The sequence below is a fragment of the Rattus rattus genome, chromosome 7 (assembly GCF_011064425.1).
Source record: "Rattus rattus isolate New Zealand chromosome 7, Rrattus_CSIRO_v1, whole genome shotgun sequence".
NCBI lineage: Eukaryota > Metazoa > Chordata > Mammalia > Rodentia > Muridae > Rattus > Rattus rattus.
In genome coordinates, this window is record NC_046160.1 from 91,547,193 (window position 1) to 91,560,714 (window position 13,522).

A 13,522-nucleotide genomic window follows, 5' to 3' on the forward strand; every position below is an offset into this window, starting at 1 on the left:
TTGTTGTATAAAGATTACATTTTTTTCTCTTGCCTTAGCTTATCAGTTAAAACCCTTCCTAGCAATTGGTCCGGAGTTTGTAATACAGGTTTGTAACTAATCTAGGTCCACTTTTAAATATATATTCTCTCCTGGCTATCACTACAACTTTATAATCAGAGTATTCTGAGGTTTTTTTTTTTTTTTCTCCCAACCATCGTAACATTGTTATAATCCATTGCACTTTCTGACAAATTAATTAGAAAGAGTAGGGGTGTACAGATCAGCAGGCAGGGTGCTTGCCTAGCGTTCATGAAGCACTGAGTTTTGGGTTTGATCCTTGACATTGTATAAACCTGCCAAGGTGGCACATGCTTATAATTCCGGAGACAAAGGAACATAGAAACAGGAGGATCAAAAATTCAAGGTCATTTGCAGTTACACAGAGAGTTTGGGGCAGCCTGGAATACTCTACTGTACATATCTGGGATTATCTACCTTTTTTCCCTCCTCTTATAAGCTAGCAATAATTTTCCTGAAATTATTTTTTAATTAATTTTTTGAGACTTTCATGTATTTTCATGATTTCCATCCCCTCCTCACTTCTTCAATGTCGCTCCCACCTAAAATTCATGACTTCATCTTTGATTATTGTTACAAACACATTTGCATACATAAGTATGTATAAATACAACTTTTTGAATCAATTTAGTAATCACACAAAAATATTACACATGCACACGCATGCACACACACATGTACATGTGTGCTTTGGGCTGGAAAGTGATTCTCCCCTTCTCAGCAGCCATTCGTTGGCTGTAGCTCTCCTCTGGCAGGGGTTGGAGCTTGTTGCTAGTGGGATTTCCTTCATCCATGTTGATGTGTCAACTAGTGTTATTATCGTGCAGGTCTTGTGTATGCAGCAATATTGTTGCTTTCACAGGCACAGCTCTGTCTATCTTTTTAGCTTGTGAAGGAAACTTTCATTGCTGTCTCTGTCTCTCCCTCCTTTCCCCCTCACCTTCCCCTTAATGCCCACTCTCTCTGCCTCTTTCCCCCTCCTTTCTTTTCCTTCCTCTCTCCTCTCTCTCCTTTCTTTACCTCCACCTCACCTCCTTTCCCTGTCTCACTCAGCCCTGAAAGATTTACCCTCCAGGTTCAGCCTCCTAATTCCTAGGGTTATAGTTATATGTCACCATATTCATCGCTATACAGAATTCTAAATGAGTCGTTTTATTCTTTCAAAATTCAGCCTTGATTGAATAGCTTCTGAATTAAAGGCCAAAGTCATTTTATCCTTGTTCATCTATAAGTAAGTTTCCCCATGTCCTGGATTTTTTTAAAAAACTTTTCTTTGATCTTCTTTCATTTTGATGGGATATTCTGGGGGATGTTGTTTGGTGTCACTATTCCTGACTGTAGCGGGTTTGCTTGGTTTGACGTTTTGTTGTCACTTGTAGATCAGGCTGGTTGGCTGTGTAACCCAGGTTGCCCTTGACTTTGAGCTCCTGCAGAATGCTAGGACTGCCAGGCTGCAGTGGCACGTGCCTTCCTTAGTGCTGCCACTGGAGAGACAAGAGCAGAGGATCTATCTCTGTGAGTTCTGAGCCAGTCCGGTCTACAGAGAAGGTTTGAGTTACATAGTGAGACTCTGAAAAGAAAAAAATTAAGGCATTCATCACCAGGTCCAGCTAGATTAATCTCACTTTTTAAATGTGTACTTCTTGGTGATTTCATATCCTTATGGGTTTATAGTTGGGTATCAGTCATTAACTTTAGAAAATCTTCAGGATTATAATTCCAAATATTCTCTTCTTTTCTCTCCTTTTGCATTTTCATTACATGTTATTCACTATTTGTAATTATTCCACGGTTCTTGGGCAGGTTATACATATTCATGGTCCTCCTGTCAAGCTCCCAAGGGTGGGGGTACCGGGCATGTATTACCATGCCAAGATTATTTTCTGAAATGCTGTCGCATCCTTTTCACCCAGGGTTATAAGTACATCGTCATGTCTTTAAGCTTTCGGACTCTAGCTGGGTCATGTCCAATCCTGTCTGATCTGTTGCGCCATTCAGAGTTTCTGCCATTTTGGTTATAGTGCTTTTGTTTGCTAGCATTTCATTTCAGTTTTCAGTCTTTATCCACAGCAATCCTACCCATCCGCTCTTGTGTGTGGTCTACTTTCTATTACATGTCTTAAGATATTAGTCATACTTATTTTAAATTTCCTAAACTGATTACTCCAAAAATCTCTGCCATGTCTGAGTTAGGTTCTGATGGTGTCTTTGTCCCTCAGATTGTATTATTCTTACATCTTTGAGCATGGGATTTTGTTGAGAGCCAGGTATCACCAAAAGAAATGGGCTTTTAGCATAAGGTTTTGTGTTTATTTGACTGGAAGTCAAGCTATGTTTTATGTTCAGTCTAGCTGTGGACTCAGATGTGTTAGTTTCCTTTAGTGATCTGTTGTCCTAGGCCTGCCTTGAGACTTCTTAACGGGGGCTGTTCTTTGAGCTCTAGTTCTTTGTCAATCCTCGGTCCTGTTGACGTGGTCATATGGGAGGACGGGTGTGCTAAGGCACCATGCTTATTTCTCAGACTTTCCACTTTCACCACCTAGGTGAGCCTTGCTGAAACCACAGTAGGCAGACACTGTTGAGGAGGACACAGGCCGCTTACATGCAAATTGAGTTATCACAGTACATGAAAATTTTCTGGAACTGAACAAAGTATAGTAAGTTTTATTATAATGATAAAATGATCACAAATACTAATAAAAGGAACATGAAAATAAGTTTTAAATGAAATGCTTCATTTATTTTTATGTTTTCTGTTATACTACATAGAAATATTCCAAGTAAGATTCTTCTAAGTGAATTTCATTATGGACTTCAAGTTAAAACCCAGTGTGAAACTCACAGAATTCTGAATGATAATGTTCTAGCAATAACACATGAATAGAGTAATTTCTTCTGGCTCTGTTCTTCATGTAAAATTAATTATAGTGTTTTATACCATTTAATAATTAAATTATATTTTCTACAGTATTTATCACTCTCAAAGATGATGGTTTTTTTTTTTTTCAGGAAAAAGTATCCAGCTCCCTAGAAAGTATACAGTGGCATAACAAAATAAAGCAATAATAATACTTCTTCTCGTCATGAGCTATGTAGGTAGCATGTATTAATGACATGCCTGATGGATGTAAGGCAGGGTTCCTATTTTCTGAAGTAATGAGTGGTGAGAAGATTTAGAGATATCTAGGTAGCTTTTTCTAAGTACTTATCTATACTTTTCTAGGTATTCAAAGGTATTAAATTGTTATCTACAAACTGGTAAATGTAGAAGTCAATCCCTGAATTGACTCTTTGCATCTTGAAAATTGGTAAAGCTAACAGTGTTCACAAACCTCAACATTTTCCCGTCACTGAGGCTGTGCTGCTGGTGGTAGGCTCACTTGTAACCAAGTGATCATTTCCTGCAGCAACTGTGGCCTATCCATTTGTTCATTAGGCCTGTGCTGTGCTTAGTATGGACCTGAGGCTGTGGTAGTTGCTGAGACGACAAAGCAGGGATTATGTCATCGGAAAGGAACAAAGCAGTGGAGAGAGCTGGCTGGGACTGTCCCTGCTGTTCTCTTTATACTTGAGAGGACGATGGAAGTGTGGCTGCGTGGCTCTGAGACATCCAGCTAAGATTTGTGGCCTGTTGATAGATAAGCATGTCCAGGGGCAGGGAGCTGTGAGGACGGGAAAGCAGCGGTCAAGAAGGAAGAAGCGTCTTGCCCAGGTTTTAAAATAAGTTGTGTTGACAGGACCCCATTTTTTCAGCCTAATTGGAAATTTCATGAAGAATATAATTATCAAGTTATGTAATTGCAATTGTCCTATACATTTTAAACCAATGACAAACCAAAACCTGCCCTCCAAAGTGCCAGACACGTCTTGCTTGCCTTATTTGCCATGTATATCTTCTTCCGTCTCCTAGTCTCTTGTCAGCTAAGGTTTTGTGCATTTGTGTTGATAGCACCTCTCATTCTTGCGTGGATATCCCTGCGCTTCCCTGCTAAACAGAAAAGGTGCTGATTTCTAGAGGAACATCTTCACAGGATTTATCCAACTGTGGCGTAATTGTAAGAGGTTAGCTCTCCATCTAGAGATGTTACTAAACTCAGGGAGAGTAAGATGGCTCATATCATGTCAGTGACAGCAGTGGCAATAGCATCGTAGTTGGTACCTGAAGCCATGCCCAGCATCTCAGCCTGTCGCACAGTGGAAGCTGAGGCAGCTGCGCTAGGAGAGCAGATGTCTCTACAGTCTTAGATGGCAGAGTCCACCATGAGCGTGATGACTTGAGTTGTTGGTCCTCTGCATACTGGAGGCACTTATACTTCTAGGGGGTTTTCTGCTCTAACCTCTGCTTTTAGACCAAGATGCATGATTACTTTATCAGCCCTTAGTAAGCCACTAAGCACAGTTCTACGTTAAATTATTCACTTGTCTGTGTCACAGAATTCTTGCTTATATTTGGTATTTTTCCTTCCTCAACATATATTTTATTTTACTCTCTTATAATGTACTTAGAATACCTAGTTAAAATTTGTGTGTGTGTGTGTGTGTGTGTGTGTGTGCGCGCGCGCGCGCATGTGTGTGTTGGAGAGCGCGTCCGCATGTGGCAGTTAGAACACAAGCAACCTTAAATATTCCTCAGGTGCCATCCACTTTGAGGGGACGTGGGGGAATAGGGTCTGTCAATAGACCGGTACTCACCTAATAAATTAGGCTGGCAGGCCAACCGGCCCCAGTAATCTGCCTGTTTCTCTCTTCCTAGTACTAGGATTACAAGATTAAACTCAATATCTTTATGCTTGCAAGACAAGTGTTTACCAGTGGAATTATCCCCAGCCACTCTAGCTATGATTGCTTGAATCTTAGGGTGTTAGAATTGGCCTTTACCCTGTCTTTAGGACTGAAATTCAAAATGATTCAATATAATCAGGAGATAATTTAGCACACAAAAAATATAAATGACTTAAATCCATCATGACACATCTCATTGCTAGTTCCCCAAGTGTGATGATCATGGAAGCACTATAAAGTTCCCACTAAGCAAAAGGAATTTCAGCTTTCCAAACAGTGCAGCAGTGAACTTATGATTGTGTGCCTGCTTACACTAGTCACCCTTTCCAATGATTTTTCAAAGAATAAGTCAGTCCTTTGGGCCCTTTCCTGTGGCTACCCACTGTCAGGAGCTATGCCAGATAGTAAAACAATAAGTTGTGACTTTGTATGAGGGAAGGGAAGTTGGAATTGGACTCTGGTACATTTAATGAAAACACATTCTTGTCTTCTCAGGTTACCTGTTCCTCTATTTTCTTGTCCTGCCACTGAGAGATGCTGCTTTAGGGTTTTGGGGATCCTTGGGGCTGGAAGGATTAAGTTTGGAGAAAGGTACTAATTTACTAAAGAAAAGAACCACTAACCAAAACTTTCCCTAAATTTCTATGAACTTACAAGATCTTACAAGCCGTGAGAGACTGTTGGCAGCATCCTTTAAAAATTTTTATTACATTTATTATTTTGTTATTTGTCTAGTGTAATGCAACACATCCTCATTATACATGTGCCGTGACGTGAGTGGGGAGGTCAGAAGACAGTGAGTAGAAGACAGCCTCCCCCTCCATGATGTGAGTCCTAGAAATCAGCTCGTCATCAGACAGACTTGGCGACATGTGCCTTTACCCAGTGAGGCTATAGCTTTCTCTAGGTATCTATTAGAATTAGTAAATTTAATTCGGAAATTCAGAATGGCCACAGTGACCCTTCTGTTTAGTGTCATGGTCAGTCAAACCTCCTTGGTTTTTTTCTTTTGACATTGTCCTGTCCACCTAACTCTGTAAACTTCCCCACAATAGGCATGTTCTCTGTCGGCTGCTCTTTTAGTCTCCCATCCAGAATAATGCTGAGGTCTGGAGTCCAGTTGCCTTTACAAGGTGTTTTTGTTGCTCGGAAAAGCGTCAAGTTTCTCATCAGAATGCGGCTCAGTCACTCCTGGGGTGCGATATGCTGTCGTTAGAATGTCACCAATGCTGCACTGAGTTTCATGTGATTGGATTTAGAACTTTTCTCTCAATTGGTTGAAGCCTTCATACTGACAATAATAATAGTCTTTTGTGTTGTTGTCAAAGTAGAATTCATACGGCAGATGACAGTCTTATTTTTGTTTGAGAAGCGATTTCTATCTCCTAAAGTGGGTGGAAAACAAAAGAAAAGTAGCTCAGGTGTTGACTTGTTAATATTTTATCTTCTGTATTTTAAATTAGAATGGATATCTCTCATCAAACAAAGATATAAATATTTATGTTGTTGCTATAATGCCAAAAATAGACTTCATACTTTTGGGGGTTTATTTATTTTTTATAAATAGCCATATTTGTATTCAAGTCAAAATGACTTTACATTAGAGATCTCATAGCTTGTTAGAGTTTAGGCTTGATCTCTTTTCATTCTTGGCTTCTCTGTCAACTCTCAGTTTAGTAAGAATTTGATCTGTTGTATATGGGCATATACTCTTGAAGAAAATATATAATTCCAGAAACTTAGATAGTCTTTTTTTTTTTTTTTTTTTATTATTAACTTGAATATTTCTTATGTACATTTGGTGTTATTCCCTTTCCGGTTTCGCAAACATCCCCTCCCCCTCCCCTTCCTTATGGGTGTTCCCCTCCGCCCTCCCCTATTGCGCCCTCCCCCAACTGTCTAGTTCACTGGGGGTTCAGTCTTAGCAGGACCCAGGGCTTCCTCTTCCACTGGTGCTCTTACTAGGATATTCATTGCTACCTATGAGGTCAGAGTCCAGGGTCAGTCCATGTATAGTCTTTAGGTAGTGGCTTAGTCCCTGGAAGCTCTGGTTGCTTGGCATTGTTGTACATATGGGGTCTCGAGCCTTCAAGCTCTTCAGTTCTTTCTCTGATTCCTTCAACGGGGTCCTATTCTCAGTTCAGTGGTTTGCTGCTGACATTCGCCTCTGTATTTGCTGTATTCTGGCTGTGTCTCTCAGGAGCGATCTACACTTCTGCACTTCTTTGCTTCATCCATCTTATCTAATTGGGTGGCTGTATATATATGGGCCACATGTGGGGCAGGCTCTGAATGGGTGTCCCTTCAGTCTCTGTTTTAATCTTTGCCTCTCTCTTCCCTGCCAAGGGTATTCTTGTTCCCCTTTTAAAGAAGGAGTGAAGCATTCACATTTTGATCATCCGTCTTGAGTTTCATTTGTTCTAGGCATCTAGGGTAATTCAGGCATTTGGGCTAATAGCCACTTATCAATGAGTGCATACCATGTATGTCTTTCTGTGATTGGGTTAGCTCACTCAGGATGATATTTTCCAGTTCAACCATTTGCCTCTGAATTTCATAAAGTCGTTGTTTTTTATAGCTGAGTAATATTCCATTGTGTAGATGTACCACATTTTCTGTATCCATTCCTCTGTTGAAGGGCATCTGGGTTCTTTCCAGCTTCTGGCTATTATAAATAAGGCTCGATGAACATAGTGGAGCACGTGTCTTTTTTATATGTTGGGGCATCTTTTGGGTATATGCCCAAGAGAGGTATAGCTGGATCCTCAGGCAGTTCAATGTCCAATTTTCTGAGGAACCTCCAGACTGATTTCCAGAATGGTTGTACCAGTCTGCAATCCCACCAACAATGGAGAGTGTTCCTCTTTCTCCGCATCCTCGCCAGCATTTGCTGTCACCTGAGTTTTTTGATCTTAGCCATTCTCACTGGTGTGGTGAAATCTCAGGGTTGTTTTGATTGCATTTCCCTGATGACTAAAAGATGTTGAACATTTCTTTAGGTGTTTCTCAGCCATTCGGCATTCCTCAGCTGTGAATTCTTTGTTTAGCTCTGAACCCCATTTTTAATAGGGTTATTTGTCTCCCTGCGGTCTAACTTTTGAGTTCTTTGTATATTTTGGATATAAGGCCTCTATCTGTTGTAGGATTGGTAAAGATCTTTTCCCAATCTGTTGGTTGCCGTTTTGTCCTAACCACAGTGTCCTTTTGCCTTACAGAAGCTTTGCAGTTTTATGAGATCCCATTTGTCGATTCTTGATCTTAGAGCATAAGCCATTGGTGTTTTGTTCAGGAAATTTTTTTCCAGTGCCCATGTGTTCAGATGCTTCCTAGTTTTTCTTCTATTAGTTTGAGTGTGTCTGGTTTGATGTGGAGGTCCTTGATCCACTTGGACTTAAGCTTTGTACAGGGTGATAAGCATGGATCGATCTGCATTCTTCTACATGTTGACCTCCAGTTGAACCAGCACCATTTGCTGAAAATGCTATCTTTTTCCATTGGATGGATTTGGCTCCTTTGTCAAAATCAAGTGACCATAGGTGTGTGGGTTCATTTCTGGGTCTTCAATTCTGTTCCATTGGTCTATCTGTCTGTCTCTGTACCAATACCATGCAGTTTTTATCACTATTGCTCTGTAATACTGCTTGAGTTCAGGGGATAGTGATTCCCCTGAAGTCCTTTTTTATTGTTGAGGATAGTTTTAGCTATCCTGGGTTTTTTGTTATCCAGATGAATTTGCAAATTGTTCTGTCTAACTCTTTGAAGAATTGGATTGGTATTTTGATGGGGATTGCATTGAATCTGTAGATCGCTTTTTTTTGGTAAAATGGCCATTTTTTACTATATTAATCCTGCCAATCCATGAGCATGGGGAGATCTTTCCACCTTCTGAGGTCTTCTTCAATTTCTTTCTTCAGTGTCTTGAAGTTCTTATTGTACAGATCTTTTACTTGCTTGGTTAAAGTCACACCGAGGTACTTTATATTATTTGGGTCTATTATGAAGGGTGTCGTTTCCCTAATTTCTTTCTCGGCTTGTTTCTCTTTTGTGTAGAGGAAGGCTACTGATTTATTTGAGTTAATTTTATACCCAGCCACTTTGCTGAAGTTGTTTATCAGCTTTAGTAGTTCTCTGGTGGAACTTTTGGGATCCTTAAATATACTATCATATCATCTGCAAATAGTGATATTTTGACTTCTTCTTTTCGATCTGTATCCCTTGACCTCCTTTTGTTGTCTGATTGCTCTGGCTAGAACTTCAAGAACTATGTTGAATAAGTAGGGAGAGAGTGGGCAGCCTTGTCTAGTCCCTGATTTTTAGTGGGATTGCTTCAAGTTTCTCTCCATTTAGTTTAATATTTAGCCACTGGTTTGCTGTATATGGCTTTTACTATGTTTAGGTATGGGCCTTGAATTCCTATTCTTTCCAGGACTTTTATCATGAAGGGGTGTTGAATTTTGTCAAATGCTTTCTCAGCATCTAATGAAATGATCATGTAGTTTTGTTCTTTCAGTTTGTTTATATAATGGATCACGTTGATGGTTTTCCGTATATTAAACCATCCCTGCATGCCTGGGATGAAGCCTACTTGATCATGGTGGATGATTGTTTTGATGTGCTCTTGGATTCGGTTTGCCAGAATTTTGTTGAGTATTTTTGCGTCGATGTTCATAAGGGAAATTGGTCTGAAGTTCTCTTTCTTTGTTGGGTCTTTGTGTGGTTTAGGTATAAGAGTAATTGTGGCTTCATAGAAGGAATTCTGTAGTGCTCCATCTGTTTCAATTTTGTGGAATAGTTTGGATAATATTGGTATGAGGTCTTCTATGAAAGTCTGATAGAATTCTGCACTAAACCCGTCTGGACCTGGGCTCTTTTTGGTTGGGAGACCTTTAATGACTGCTTCTATTTCCTTAGGAGTTATGGGGTTGTTTAACTGGTTTATCTGTTCCTGATTTAACTTCGGTACCTGGTATCTGTCTAGGAAGTTATCCATTTCCTGCAGATTTTCAAGTTTTGTTGAATATAGGCTTTTATAGTAAGATCTGATGATTTTTTGAATTTCCTCTGAATCTGTAGTTATGTCTCCCTTTTCATTTCTGATTTTGTTATTTTGGACACACTCTCTGTGTCCTCTCGTTAGTCTGGCTGGGGTTTATCTATCTTGTTGATTTTCTCAAAGAACCAACTTTTGGTTCTGTTGATTCTTTCTATGGTCCTTTTGTTTCTACTTGGTTGATTTCAGCTCTGAGTTTGATTATTTCCTGCCTTCTACTCCTCCTGGGTGTATTTGCTTCTTTTTGTTCTAGAGCTTTTAGGTGTGCTGTCAAGCTGGTGACATATGCTCTTTCCTGTTTCTTTCTGCAGGCACTCAAGCGCTATGAGTTTTCCTCTTAGCACAGCTTTCATTTATTGTGTCCCATAAGTTTGGGTATGTTGTACCTTCATTTTCATTAAATTCTAAAAAGTTTTTAATTTCTTTCTTTATTTCTTCCTTGACCAGGTTATCATTGGGTAGAGCATTGTTCAATTTCCACGTATGTGGGCATTCTTCCTTATTGTTATTGAAGACCAGCTTTAGGCCGTGGTGGTCCGATAGCACGCATGGGATTATTTCTATCTTTCTGTACCTGTTGAGGCCCGTTTTTTTTGACCAATTATATGGTCAATTTTGGAGAAAAGTACCATGAGGAGCTGAGAAGAAGGTATATCCTTTTGCTTTAGGGTAGAACGTTCTATAAATATCCGTTAAGTCCATTTGGCTCATGACTTCTCTTAGTCTGTCTACGTCTCTGTTTAATTTCTGTTTCCATGATCTGTCCATTGATGAGAGTGGGGTGTTGAAGTCTCCTACTATTATTGTGTGAGGTGCAATGTGTGTTTTGAGCTTTAGTAAGGTTTCTTTTACGTATGTAGGTGCCCTTGTATTTGGGGCATAGAAATTTAGGATTGAGAGTTCATCTTGGTGGATTTTTCCTTTGATGAATATAAAGTGTCCTTCCTTATCTTTTTGATGACTTTTAGTTGAAAATTGATTTTATTTGATATTAGAATGGCTACTCAGCTTGCTTCTCCCGACCATTTGCTTGGAAAGTTGTTTCCCAGCCTTTCACTCTGAGGTAGTGTCTGTCTTTGTCTCTGAGGTGTGTTTCCTGTAGGCAGCAGAATGCAGGGTCCTCGTTGCGTATCCAGTTTGCTAATCTATGTCTTTTTATTGGGGAGTTGAGGCCATTGATGTTGAGAGATATTAAGGAATAGTGATTATTGCTTCCTGTTATATTCATATTTGTATGTGAGGTTGTGTTTGTGTGCTTTTCTTCTCTTTGTTTTGTTGCCAAGACGATTAGTTTCTTGCCTCTTCTAGGGTATAGCTTGCCTCCTTATGTTGGGCTTTACCATTTATTATCCTTTGTAGTGCTGGATTTGTAGAAAGATATTGTGTAAATTTGGTTTTGTCATGGAATATCTTGGTTTCTCCATCTATGTTAATTGAGAGTTTTGCAGGATACAGTAGCCTGGGCTGGCATTTGTGTTCTCTTAGGGTCTGTATGACATCAGTCCAGGATCTTCTGGCCTTCATAGTTTCTGGCGAGAAGTCTGGTGTGATTCTGATAGGTCTGCCTTTATATGTTACTTGACCTTTTTCCCTTACTGCTTTTAATATTCTTTCTTTATTTTGTGCGTTTAGTGTTTTGACTATTATGTGACGGGAGGTGTTTCTTTTCTGGTCCAATCTATTTGGAGTTCTGTAGGCTTCTTGTATGCCTATGGGTATCTCTTTTTTAGGTTGGGAAGTTTTCTTCTATGATTTTGTTGAAGATATTTACTGGTCCTTTGAGCTGGGAGTCTTCACTCTCTTCTATACCTATTATCCTTAGGTTTGATCTTCTCATTGAGTCCTGGATTTCCTGTATGTTTTGGACCAGTAGCTCTTTACGCTTTACATTATCTTTGACAGTTGAGTCAATGATTTCTATGGAATCTTCTGCTCCTGAGATTCTCTCTTCCATCTCTTGTATTCTGTTGGTGAAGCTTGTATCTACAGCTCCTTGTCTCTTCTTTTGGTTTTCTATATCCAGGGTTATTTCCATGTGTTCTTTCTTGATTGCTTCTATTTCCATTTTTAATTCCTTCAACTGTTTGATTGTGTTTTCCTGGAATTCTTTCAGGGATTTTTGTGATTCCTCTCTGTAGGCTTCTACTTGTTCTCTAAGGGAGTTCTTCATGTCTTTCTTGAAGTCCTCCAGCATCATGATCAAATATGATTTTGAATCTAGATCTTGCTTTTCTGGTGTGTTTGGATATTCCATGCTTGTTTTGGTGGGAGAATTGGGCTCCGATGATGCCATGTAGTCTTGGTTTCTGTTGCTTGTGTTCCTCGCTTGCCTCTCGCCATCAGATTATCTCTAGTGTTACTTTGTTCTGCTATTTCTGACAGTGGCTAGACTGTCCTATAAGCCTGTGTGTCAGGAGTGCTGTAGACCTGTTTTCCTGTTTTCTTTCAGCCAGTTATGGGGACAGAGTGTTCTGCTTTTCGTGTGTGTAGTTTTGCCCCTCTACAAGTCTTCAGCTGTTCCTGTGGGCCTGTGTCTTGAGTTCACCAGGCAGGTCACTCGCAGCAGAAAAGTTGGTCTTACCTGTGGTCCCGAGGCTCAAGTTCGCTTGCGGGGTGCTGCCCACGGACTCTCTGCGGTGGCAGCAACGGGGAAGATCTGCGCCGCCTCTTCCGGGAGCCTCCGTGCACCAGGATTCCAGATGGCCTCCGGTGTTTTCCTCTGGAATCAGTAATGTGTGCAGAGAGCAGTCTCTTCTGGTTTCGCAGGCGTGTCTGCCTCTCTGAAGGTTTAGCTCTCCCTCCCACGGGATTTGGGTGCAGAGAACTGTTTATCCGGTCTGTTTCCTTCAGGTTCTGGCGGTGTCTCAGGCAGGGCTCCTGCCGCTCCTGGGCCCTCCTCCACGGGAGCCCAGAGGCCTTATACAGTTTCCTCTTGGGCCAGGGATGTGGGCAGGGGTGGGCAGTGTTGGTGGTCTCTTCTGCTCTGCAGCCTCAGGAGTGCCCACCTGACCAGGCGGTGAGGTCTCTCTCCCACGGGTTTTGGGAGCAGAGAGCTGCTGCGGGCCGGGATCCGCGGGTGTGTCTAGATAGTCTTTATAAACATGAGTTTTAAAAAGTCCTTACTGAAATATGAGCAGAATATATCGTTGGCTTAGACAAAGAGATGTTTCTGAACAAAACAGAGTTTTGGTCAAGTTGGGTAATAACATCAAATTTCCTAATATTTAAATAGCCCAAAGTCCCCACCCTTTAGCTTGATCATTTGTTGAGCTGTTGGAAAAGATAAAGGCTGCATACTGCCTTATTGCCTTAGTAAACGGCATGAATAAGACATGCCTTGGGTATAAAGCACTCACTGAAATGAGAGCGCTGCCATGTATTTTTCAAAGGCTACATCTTGACAGGTCATCTTTCCTGGACCAAACTGTAGTTGCTTCTTGAGAATTTTTCAGCAGAATTGACCCCAAGATAAATAATATTTTAAGAATGCCTTTGCATTTGGCATTGTGTTTAGCTTTCTTGTTTCTGTGTGTGAGGGGATACATGTGCATGTGTGTACACCTGCATGTACCACCTACAGGTAAATATCAGTCTTCCTTGATTCATCTCCATCTTTTTCCTTGTTTGTTT

At 40.5% G+C, this 13,522-nt stretch overlaps 1 protein-coding gene across 2 annotated transcripts in view; it reads left to right on the forward strand.

Annotated features, from left to right (window-relative positions):
- Fut8 (fucosyltransferase 8) overlaps window positions 1-13,522 on the forward strand; it is a 131,359-nt gene that overhangs the window by 84,619 nt on the left and 33,218 nt on the right. The gene's annotated exons all lie outside the window — the stretch shown is intronic.